A 12,221-nucleotide genomic window follows, 5' to 3' on the forward strand; every position below is an offset into this window, starting at 1 on the left:
GTCTCGACCAATCAAATCGCTGTATTTGCGCCATCAATATACTGGTATGATATAATAATCAGTATCATTTGAAATATGCACTGTGTTAAACCTTTTTTTCCTACACGTCACTTTCTTAAATGAAGATGTAAGATAATTTCAATGTTTGATTGATGTTTAGTCAATGTTATGTTGAGTGTCTGTAAGCCTTGTCCTGGGAAAACAGTAATTGCAATGCTCATCTGAACTTGTAGAGTACCCTTGACGAGGAAGTTAAAAACAATTGTTAATAGTGATTGGAAAACTGTCATTTTTCAAATCGAAAACAAAAAAGCAATAACAGTATTTGCTTACTTTAAAAGTATGTAGCATGTTTAGTTGACGATAAAGGGGATTTGGGTGAAATGAAATCAGAAAAAGTGATCAATCGGACAATGTTCTTTTCTAGGCGATAAATAGTTCAAGGAGAGTGGTGAAGTTATCCATGTTTCTAAGCAGTAGTTAAGTGCGGTAGGATGAAGACACTATAGACTAGGAATTTGATGAATGTCGAAGACATAAGTCCAACTTTATCCCATTCTTTATGTGTGGTTTCAAGGAAAGAGAATTGTCAATTATTACACCTAGATAAGTAGCTGATGAAACTTCCTCGAACAGTTGATTTCTTAGGTATAAAGTACCATGTGAAATTACTCATCTTTGCGTTTGACTCCACATTTGTCATAAGACCCAAGTTTTTTCACGACGGCTGTTTGCTGCAAATGAAAACGATGAGACTGCATGATCTCCAGGGATTACTGATGGATTATCATGGGGTTCAGAACGATAGAATAAATTTTCGCCAACTACATTGAGCAATAGTATAAATCATGTTATCATTAACCATGGTACAAACAGCACCAAGTCCTAAACGCGCATAGCAATAGCATATTTCCATACGCGTTTGTATACTTGGGTTTGTTTGTACCACAATCACGTGATCTCAAGGTTGTTCATGAATCTGAAGAACACTGGGCGTCCTTTTTTATCCCAGAGTATTACCATTGCATTTAAGCCTTCTACTTCAGAAGGCGTGCCTATGGGTTCTTTCCGTTAACCTTGGACAAAGTACAAAAAAACTATGTCCATACTTTATTCGATCCACATGTTTAAACATTTAATCCCTAATAAAACACAAGACGTATAAGGAGAGAGCAATAAGGACATTTTTACTAACTCTGAGAGTTCGAGATAGGTACCACAATGCCTGGCAGGGGGCCTGGCCATACACCTATTTTGTACCACTCATCGACCTAACTGAACCCATTGAACCATTAACTCTAACCTGCGAGATGAATCTGAAGAAACGAACATTACCAATATTCCCCGGGCGAGCAGGTGACAACCCTTATGCGGAAAGCTAAGGGCGAAAAGCCTCCCAAGTCGATTTTCTAGGTCGAGAATTATGTGGGCAGAGTGACCAAGTTATATAAAAGGTGTCACAAACATTAAATACATGTGTACAGACCAAATCAAATCAAATCAAATTAAGTCAGGTGATTACTATGATTTATTGAAAGGGAATAAGTATAGTGAGGTTCATGTGAAATAACATTATGACTGAATTATCTGACTGCCTTCATACGCGATATTGTGTTACTTTCCTCGACGTTTGCTTCAAACAATCAGAGAAAGATAAGTTCATTACGTGAAGTCACATTTAGCTGCAATTTCTCCCGATCTACTGAGTGTATCTACCGATATATATATTTATTTAACAAATATTAATTTTGGATGCCCGTGTTTCCGCTTGGAAACCCACGTCTCCTAAACAAGTATAACTATCCAGACTGGATATAACAATGTTCTGAAATAAACTTTGCACCTAATAATCTCAAGAGCAGCTGCCAGACACTCTCTGATAATGATCAGAGGATAATTATGACCAAACATATCTTATCAGTAGCAATCTCACAATTTTGCATTTCAACAAGATCCAGACCAAAGATTATTGACGCTCCTTTGTTCTTACATTTCATGTTCTCTAACAGACCACAAGTAAGTCTCCAATTCTTCTTTTGACTTTCAGATCTGAAAATGTTCTTTGATACTGAGACTACTTATCATGAATGACAAGTTTGAGCAGTGTTGTAACATTTACTCGTTGCCAGATTTAAAGATAAACTGTAACCCTTGCCACAACACATTATGCCATGTGTAAACCTCGATGATTGCGCACTGGCTCGACAAAATTACATTGTATAAGTTTTATATAAATGACTGCTGTAGACAATGCAAATCAATGACAGTCTTTGACATTGATATCAAATCTGATGTATATTGGGCCCGAGGACGTAACCAATTAAGGCAGCCTTCCCTCTTCATTAACATATTTAAGAATCTTTAGTATTCTGACATGTATTGCCTTGACAGTGTGAGAAGCCCTGACATTGCGACTATTCACAGGTGGTTGTTTGTAAGCTTAGCCTTTATGTACAATCGCCTTATCATTGCATAAAATAACGACATATGTCGAGATAATGCCATTTTTGTTATCAATGGAAGGAGTGCTCACTAAGACTCTTTTTTACCTTTGCATTGCCGTTTCGAATCGTAATAAAACAAGCTAATATGACAATGGCCAATAATCCGAACAACTCGGTGCCTTTTGGTGTAGTTGATTACATTCTCTTCGGTGGAATGCTTGGAATTTCTACAATAACCGGTATCTACCATGGATTTGCAAAGGGCGGCCAACACTCCACCTCAAGGTGTGTGATCTCTATATCTATCATACAGCGTTACAGCAATGAACGATAGCAAAATAAAAGAAAAAAAAGAAAGAAAGATTTTGACATCCCTCGGAAAAAGACGTGCATAAAGTTACGTGTCTTGTTCGGTGCCGTAAAACGGTATGCTGGTATACATTTCAAATGATAAGTGAATACGGGAAGATGCCCTGTTTCGATTGAGAAAAAGACACGATTGAAGGAAACCCTCAGATACGTTAACATAGTCAACCATCTCTTTTATTACACATCCTTCACAGATATCTTTTAGCTGACAGAAAAATGCATTATATACCAGTAGCCATGTCGATTATGGTGTCATTCCTCACGCCTTTGTCAATAATGGGCACATCAGCCGAAGTCTTTGTACACGGCACTGGTCATTTTCCACAAGCATTCGCAATTCTTTGGTGTTTGCCGTTGGTTACCTTCCTGTTTGTTCCAGTGTTCCATGACCTCAAGGTAACAAGCGCCTACGAGGTAATTATTTGAGTACTTTTTTAAGTGACTGTAATGTAATCTTTTGTGCAATGTTTAAATGTATGACTGAATGAAAGTCTGGAAAAACATACAAACGGACAGAGGAATGAATGAACGAATGAATAATTCAATCAATCACTCACTCAATCAGTCAATCAATCAATCAGTCAATCGATGTCTCAATCATTTAACCAATCTGATTTTAATTGGGTGTAAAGATCTGCTCGGCTGTTACTTCTATATACGGGTTTGCCCCGTGCGTCTGCAGAGGGAGATGAGGGCCATCCCAGGACAAACTCTGAGAAACAGAACAAAGCAAAGAAATAGAGAAAGCAACATAAAAGGACCTGATCCTTGCATCTGATTTTAATCATATGGCGACTGTAAAATGTGTATTTGTACTGTTGTACACTCATGTACGTGTGTTTGGATAGATGTAAGGATGGATTGTATGGCGGATGACAAATAGCAGGAATGAATTGAGGCATTTGCGAAGACCTGTGCCTCATGTGAACACGGTGGAAATTGGCCAAAAGGCCTGATAATTTTAGCCCAACACCCCAAATAATTCCTGTCTCTTTGTACACGAAGTATGTGCAATCGAAAATTAGAAAAGGCTAGTTTTGTCGACGTTAACTTCGTTTTGCAGGTGAATGAACACGACCCTAACGATAAATCACATTCATTCTTTCAGTACATAGAATTACGTTTCAATTTTGCCCTCCGAATCATCGTGGCAGTGATATTCATGTTCCAGTCACTCTTCTTCATAGCAGCATGTCTGATTGGACCGGCATTGGCGATAGAAGCAGGTAATAATTCTTTAATCAGTGTTTCAATGTCTGATCTTCCAATATTACGAGTTGTATTGTGCCACTGTCATATCAGATGAGTGCCCAATGAGTGTTCCCACATATTTATCACTGCTTCACCTTAATTCACGAAATTAAACAAGGAGATTCGCCACTGCTGTAGGCGATATACTATACGGTTGCCGGCCTTTGGGCCGGTGCGAGTTACTGTTTTGATGATATTATCAATATTACCGTCATGAGCACCATAAGGCAACAAATCGTTATCTTACCCTTGCTATCAGGTGTTATTTTGAACTATTACACCTTACGTGTGATACAGAGGCTGTATTGACTGAAAGACACTCACGTTATATAAAAATCGATATAACATAACAATGGTAGGGTTTTTGTTCGGTGTACTTAAAGTAATGACAGCGAGGGCAAGATTACCAAGGGATGATGCTTATGACGGTAATGTTCGAGGTGTCTGAGCCAAGACTTTTACGTTTTATTAATTACATATTGTATTCACTTGATGCAATCTTGTTCGTACCTGTTTATTGCATTCATTATTAATTATAGACATCACTCTCAGGCTCAAAGGTGCTGAATACCATTGCATATTCAAGAAGCATTTTTAATTTCATCAATGTTGCGAAGTCGAGAGCTTCAGTTCCTGTAAAAGAAAAAACAAAAACAAAAAACCCCCAAAAAAACAACAACAACCTGGCAGTAATAGACTCGATGATTTTCATAATCTACAGAAATCTATGTTCTGAAACCTTATAAATATAAGAGCTTTTATGTATCAGATGTATTCTGTGTTTAATTTAGATAAAAGGAAAAACATATTTCCACAAACAGGGATACAATAATCTCATATTTAGCTGTACTAGGGATTGAGTGCCGTGCTATCAGTCACTACAGGCTTACACCGTGTAGCCTAGAGAAAGATTGACACTCCTGCCTGGTCTTTAGCTTAATGACGTATTGAGTGAAACAATTGCCAATGAATGCTTTGAACTTAGTCACTTTGCTCATAAAATATCTTTTACGTGATGTAATCGTTGAGCATGTTGATATTGACAGCTAGTTCAGGCAAGATGGTGGCTCCTTTTTGTCTTTGCATTTTAGCGTTGTGAATGACCCTTCTGTTTCCCATTTCACAGGCCTACAAATGTCTTCCAGTATAAGTAAATGACAATAGCACTGTATGTAAAAAGTAATAAGTAAAGAAAGTTCGACTTCATGCATTGATAAAGGTGTAAAACAGATTAATTGAAAGTGTATGAATGATGTTCCATATAACATACAATGTATCATCATTATTGTTTTGCAGTCCTCAACTTCGACCTTTGGTACACATTACTCATTACTGGGGCTCTCGGAACAATATACACCACTCTTGTGAGTGAGTTTCTAAACATTAGTAGTATGGTAGCATCGGGAGTAAAAAAGACGAATGTATACTGTGTACTTAAGCAGAAAGATCGAATCAACGGAAACATTTAGTAACTGCGAACTGTTTGTTACTATTGTCGTCGGAGCACAGATCATATGATTTTGAGTACAATAACATCATTGTCAAGTTTAAGCTGTTCTCACTGCGTCAAGAACGCTTGCTGCATTATGCATGAGAAGAGACTACGCTTGTAGCTTTCGCTTATCTGTCGTCATAAGCCCCAGAAGTGCAATAGAAATTTCTAAATTTCATTCTTCTGAAGACGAATGTAATGAGACTAGCGAATGTAATGAGTCGGACAGCCTTATATAATGTCGTTTATACGCTCTTTAGCAATATCGAACTTGATTTGTTGTTACATCAGGTAAGATCTCATAAAATTCGGCTACCATAGCGTCATGGCGATTATTGTATTTCTTACAGGGCGGAATAAAAGGCGTGATATGGACAGACATGTTCCAGTTCTTTGTTCTCTATGGCACAGTATTGACAATCATCATCCTTGGCGTGAGTAACAGCGGAGGAATGTCAGAAATATTCAGAATTAGTGGCGAAGACGGGCGTTTGAATGCTTTTAGGTATTGTAAGATCTAGTTGTCCATTGAAAGACAAGTATTCGATAAAGAACTAAACTTTATTGCTTCATGATGGATGGCTTGCAGTGGAGCACACACCGACTATGGATCATGGGAAATACATGTCAAATGTCATATAGGCCATACAGAATGCCTGATTAGTATGACGGATAAGTACGACATTACATCCCTCCTTTTCTTGAATAAAATGTCAACTGGAGTCTGAAATAGACAAATGTTCAGAGTCCATACGAAGCATGCAAACAAATGGTTTGTCAAGTAATGACTAATGAAAAAAATGTAACTTTGTGAAACAATTTAAACAATGAACTTTAAACACAACAAATGTAAACATTGGCAACATTTATGAGTCCGGCTTGCTGCTTTCATGGTATCTCAAATTTGACAACACAAATTTAGAGACTTTCACAGATTTTATTTCTTTTTTGATCATGCGATATAGTCTTCTAAATACGCAGGAGCCTTCCTCTCTCTGGATGATCTGCGCAACTGAGAAGGATCATCTAAAAATGTAGATTTCTCATCTGACATCTCTGCTTTTACAGAATCAGGAGTCCCTGGTATTTCAATGTCCTCCATCACATGTTCATTTTCCTGTTTTGGAATGTACACATTCTTGTATCGCAGTTTCTTAAAGAATGAAGAGTTACGTGTGACTCGATGATTTCCTCGTTGGACTATCACCATACTTCCTTTCTGTTTTTCAACTTCATACGGTTCAGGTTTGAATGGTGTGGACATCTTATTTCTCTTCTGTTGTTTGATGAGTACCTGATCACCTATTTGAAGATCTGATGGTCTGGTATGACTATACCTGTCAGCATGGTTTTTCATCATTTGCTTCTTAGCTGCGTCTTTAAAGAACAGATCGCTGTTGAAACTCTCTTGTTGAATGCTTGGCAAAGTTGTTTTCATTTTCCTTCCATACAACAGTTCTGCTGGGGATTTATCCGTTGTAGTATGTGGTGTGACTCTATACTGGCGTAGAAATCGAAACAATTCTTGTCGCCAATTCTTGCCTTCTATCTGAGCTATTCGTGCCAATTTCTCAAGAGTTCTCATCAGCCTTTAGGCTTCGCCATTTGCCATTGGCCATAATGGTGTCCTTTTCCTGTGCTTGAAACGTAGGTAGTTGGCAAACTTGCTAAACTTATCACCATTAAAGGCAGGACCATTGTCCGTTTTGACTTCATCCGGTATTCCTTGCCTCGCAAATATTGCATCTAGGTGTGGCAATACTGTATTTGCTGAAGTGGATCTAAGGAACTCAACTTCTGGAAATCTGCTGTGGTCATCAATTACTACCAAAAGATAATCTCCATTTGGGAATGGACCACAAAATCTATGGAAAGATTCTTCCATGGACCTGATGGTACTGTTGTCATCTCGAGTGGTTCTGGGCTGGGTTTTGGACTGTGGTTTGCAGCTTGGCATGGAATGCATTTTGCTACGATTTCTTCTACCATGTCATCTATGCCTGGAAACCACACAGTTTCTCTCAACAACTTTTTTGTCTTTACTATGCCCTGGTGACCACTGTGAGCTAGTTGAACGGCTTTCTTCTGCAGCTTATGAGGTATGATCAGTCTGTTACCTCTCAGTAGCACACTGTTTGATATTGACAGCTCATCTTTGACAACTTTGTAGGGACGGACATCTGGTTTAACATCAAACCACCGTTGTGTCATGACTACTCGTGATAACTCTTGTAATGTTGTATCTTGTTCTGTGGCTTTCTGCACTTCTTCTAGTGTCATGGCATTTGGTACTGCATTCTCAGTAATGAAGTTAGCGTGTGCATCAATTCTTGAGATATGACTTTTGGACTTCATTCTGTCTATCTGAGGATGTCTACTCATGTAGTCTGCAGGATTGTCTTTGCCTGGACGATATTTCACTTCAAATTTGTATTGCTGTAGGAGCATACATAGTCTCTCAATCCTGGCTGTAGATCTGCAAAGTGGCTAGTTGAAAATTCCTTCCAACGGTTTATGATCAGAGATTAAAGTAAATGGAGATCCATATAAGTGAAAGTGTTCAGTTGCCCACACAACTGCAAGTGCCTCTCGCTCTGTCTGACTATATCTACTTTCTGTATCACTGAGGGTACGGCTTGCATATGCAATTATGTTGTGTGTGTGTCCTCTGGTGTCTTCTGTGCAAGAATAGCACCTAGACCAGTTGGACTGCCATCTACAATTAGCTCTGTCCTCAGCTCAGGGTTGAAGTATTTCATCACGTGGTGACTTGCCATTGCTTTCTGGAGCGTCTCCAATGATCTCTGTTGATCTAGACCCCATTTCCATGGCACACCTTGATGAGTCAACTTGCGTATTGGTGCAGATATGCTTGCAAAGTTCTGTATGAATCTTGCAAGATACTGGGCCATACCAAGGAAACTTCTAACTTCCATGGCATTTTGTGGCGGACTTGCCTTCAGCAGTGCTTCCACCTTTGTCTCATCTGCTGATATATCAGCTCATGAGAAGCGACTTCCATAGAAACTGATTTCTGGTTTACTGCACTTGTCTCTGTTGACAGTTGCATTGTGTTTCCTCAGACTTTCAAACACAGCTCTGAGATTAGCATCATGATCATTTTGTGCATTCTTTCCTTTTCCATAGACAATGATATCATCCGAGATATTCCTTGCATGAGGAATGCCTTGTAACATATCAGCTACAGACTTGTGAAAAATTTCTGCTGCCGAGTTAATGCCAAAGCTAAGCCTCTTGTAGCGAAACAAACCTACATGTATAGCAAATGTGGTTATATATCTGGAATCTGGCTCTAGTTCTATCTGATGATAGCCTTTGTTTAGATCAATCTTGCTGAATACACTGGCTCCATTGAGATCAACCATCAAATCATCAATTGTCGGCATTGGATGGCGTTCTCTCTCTATTGCAGTGTTAGGAGCTCTCATATCAACACATAAGCAAATTCCACTCCTTTTCGGAACTACGACAATAGGTGAGACCCATGGTGTGGCACCTTCAGCTTTCTCTATTATATCAAGCTGTTCCAATTTCTTCAGTTCTTGCTCGACTTTGTCCCGTATGTGGATGGGAACTCTGCGATGCTGTTGTGCTATTGGCTTGACAGATGTGTCAATGTGAAGTTTTGCCTTGATGTGGTTCATCTTTCCGATTCCTTCAAACCGATCCGAGAATTCATTTACAAGTTTCTCAACTGTAGGTGGTGTGAGATTTGGAGATACAGCACTTACTATGTGAAGTAACCCAAGACTGGTTGCTGTTGTACATCATAGTAAGTTTCCACCTGATCTTTCACCACACAGAAGTCATCAAAACATGACTGGTTTGTGACACATGACTGTATGTGTACTTTAACTTCACCAAGGACTTGTAATGGCCTATTGGAGTTGTACGCATATATCTTCTTGGTTGTAGGTATGATAAGTACATCATTCATGTGCTTGTATGTTTTCTCATCGCTAACGTTAACACCTGCTCCAGAGTCTATCAAACATCTGACTATCTGACCTCCTACAGAGACTGTTGTGTGAGGTGTACACTTGCTATTGACTGGAGACAGAGAGATATGGTAAACATATTCATCATCTGTTGAATCCTGATCTCCTGTACTTGCTTTTGTGTCAATAGTTTTTACCGTTTTCTGTGTCTTGCTTCTGCACAGTTTGGCAAAGTGTCCTACCTTCTGACATTTCCTCCACATCTGTAACAAGTTTTAGCATTGTCATCCTTGGCTTCTTTTTGTTGTGGGGCTTTCTTTGTACCCTTTCGTTTCGGTTTTGATTGCAGCCATCTAGAGTTGTTGACCTGTTTGACTTCAGTACTTTGAGCTGATTTGTCTGAATCTTCGATCCCTTTCGCTTGGTGTTCTGATACTTAAAATGCGCGACCTGCATCTAAGAGATCTTTGAGTGACAAATCTTCTCTCAGAGCTTGACGACGTAATCTTGACGATGAGCATGATAGCACAATTTGAGATTTAATTTACTCATCTTCATTGGAAAAGTCGCACGTTTGAGCCAGTTGTCTTGGACGTGTGTAGTAGCTATCCAATGATTCCCCTTGCTTCTGATTTGTGTTTCTGAAAACATATACTTCATATGCTTTGTTTACTTTGGGTAAGAAGTATTTATTCAGTGCCTCCTGTGCTTTGCTGTAATCGTCATCACCACGATTTGGTAACACATCGAAAATATCAGCTACATCATCACCAGCTGAGTATAGCAGAAGTGCGCGTTTCCTTTTGTTATCGGTGATTTCATGTGCTGTGAGATATACTTCAAATCGTTTCAGCCATTTCTTCCAGCGTGTTCCTAATGACGGGCTCTCGTCATGAACTACAAAGGCTGGGAAGGGTGGTAACGCAGACGCCATTTTGTATGTCGACCGTGAATTTAATCAGCAAATCCGTACTACTCTGATGATGGGCCTTTGCTCCAAACAAATCTGTAGAACTTTGACACTCTCACTCCACTGGAAAGTTCGGGAACATGAGTTTCAATATGGCGGCTTACGCACGTGTACTCGTACAGTGGGCATTGGCAAACTGCGTACATTTACTCACGTTTGTGGCAAGAAACTTCAGGGAATACGTCGCTAGTGCTCTCTGTGCATGGTCTCGGTATTCGTCCAACTCGTCGCCAAGTTGTAAGATCTAGTCGTCCATTGAAAGACAAGTATTCGATAAAGAACTAAACTTTATTGCTTCATGACGGCTGGCTTGCAGTGAAGCACACACCGACTATGGATCATGGGAAATACATGTCAAAGGTCATATATGCCATACAGAATGCCTGATTAGTATGACGGATAGGTACGACATTACAGGTATCAAAGTTTTTTTCTCACATATAGATGCTACACCCAATTATTACATGAAGACTTACTGGTGCATGTCGCACAATAGCTGTAGCGTACTCTGTCTTTTTTTAGCTCACGTGTTTGCGCACGTGAGGTAATGTCGTAGCGATGTCTGTCTGTCTGTGTGTCTGTTGGCCTGATATTTAAAACACCCCAGCTCATCAGATCAGAATCAAATTTAATGTATAGATGCAGTGAGCAAATTTCAAGAATTGATTAGTTTCTGGTTGGTGTGGCTTACGTTTTTTTGCATTATTAATGATTAAAAAAACAGTATATACATTGAAATTGCATATAAATTTGATGAGATTTGCTAAAAATGTTGATCACACCAGGATGTATGAGCCGTAAAAGGTATAAAGCAGTGACATTAAAGATAATTCATAATTTGCATATTTAATGAACTTTCCTAATTAGGGATACATATCTGAATTGACTCAACCAAAGTTGATGAAACTTTCTATGTACATTAAAGATACTATGATATAACATTATTGAAAGTCATTAAGCATTTTTACTTCAGCCAATTCCTAATTTGCATATTTAATGAATTTTTTATTTCAGCTAATTACATATTTGTATAGAATTTATCCGTGGTGAATAATGTTCATGATATTGATTATATCACTTTCACTGAAGGTGCAAACATGTGGCAAAAGTTTAAATGTACACACAACTGCAATACATAAAAAAACACGTGAGCATTTTCAGTTAATATCTGATTGTAAGCGTATTCTTTCGGTTTGTGATCGTGAACAACGCCGATGCGAAGGCTGACATGCAAATGAAGACTACACCAATTACAGCGCTGTGTTTTCAATTGGAAAGCAAGAATTTTCTGTTGTTTGTGGTAAGGCAATGATATTTCTGCCATACTTTTCTTATGGAGAACAGAAAACAAATCTTGCAAATGGTTGTGTCATACTTTATTTACGAACGTAAAGCTTTTGCCCTACTTTCTCGTACGCCATCCCCTGCAGTATATACTATCCTTCACTAAAATAGAAGAGGAAACTGTAAGGCAATAAATTTTTCTAAATAATATCCCAATGTTTTACTCATAGACAATCATACAAATTCAAGCATTTTGTAAACACCTACCTTCAACAGGGCGAAGCTATGTCTACAAAGCTCAAGTCTCTCACTATTATGGGCAACGTATTTACTCGTTAACTTGCATTTTGGTAATATTTCTATCGTCTTTCTTCCATTCATTTTAGTTCACGTGATCACACATGTAAACTAATGTCATAGCGATGTCCGGTCTGTCCTTTTGTCTGTCCGTC

At 38.7% G+C, this 12,221-nt stretch overlaps 1 long non-coding RNA gene across 1 annotated transcript; it reads left to right on the forward strand.

Annotated features, from left to right (window-relative positions):
* Positions 1-2,613: 2,613 nt before the first annotated feature.
* LOC139150271 (uncharacterized) lies at positions 2,614-4,033 on the forward strand. The gene is made up of 3 exons (XR_011556214.1): positions 2,614-2,729; positions 3,008-3,227; positions 3,922-4,033. It is a non-coding gene; the product is annotated as an uncharacterized lncRNA (long non-coding RNA).
* Positions 4,034-12,221: the final 8,188 nt, after the last annotated feature.

Source organism: Ptychodera flava, chromosome 14, assembly GCF_041260155.1.
Source record: "Ptychodera flava strain L36383 chromosome 14, AS_Pfla_20210202, whole genome shotgun sequence".
In the NCBI taxonomy this organism is placed as follows: domain Eukaryota; kingdom Metazoa; phylum Hemichordata; class Enteropneusta; family Ptychoderidae; genus Ptychodera; species Ptychodera flava.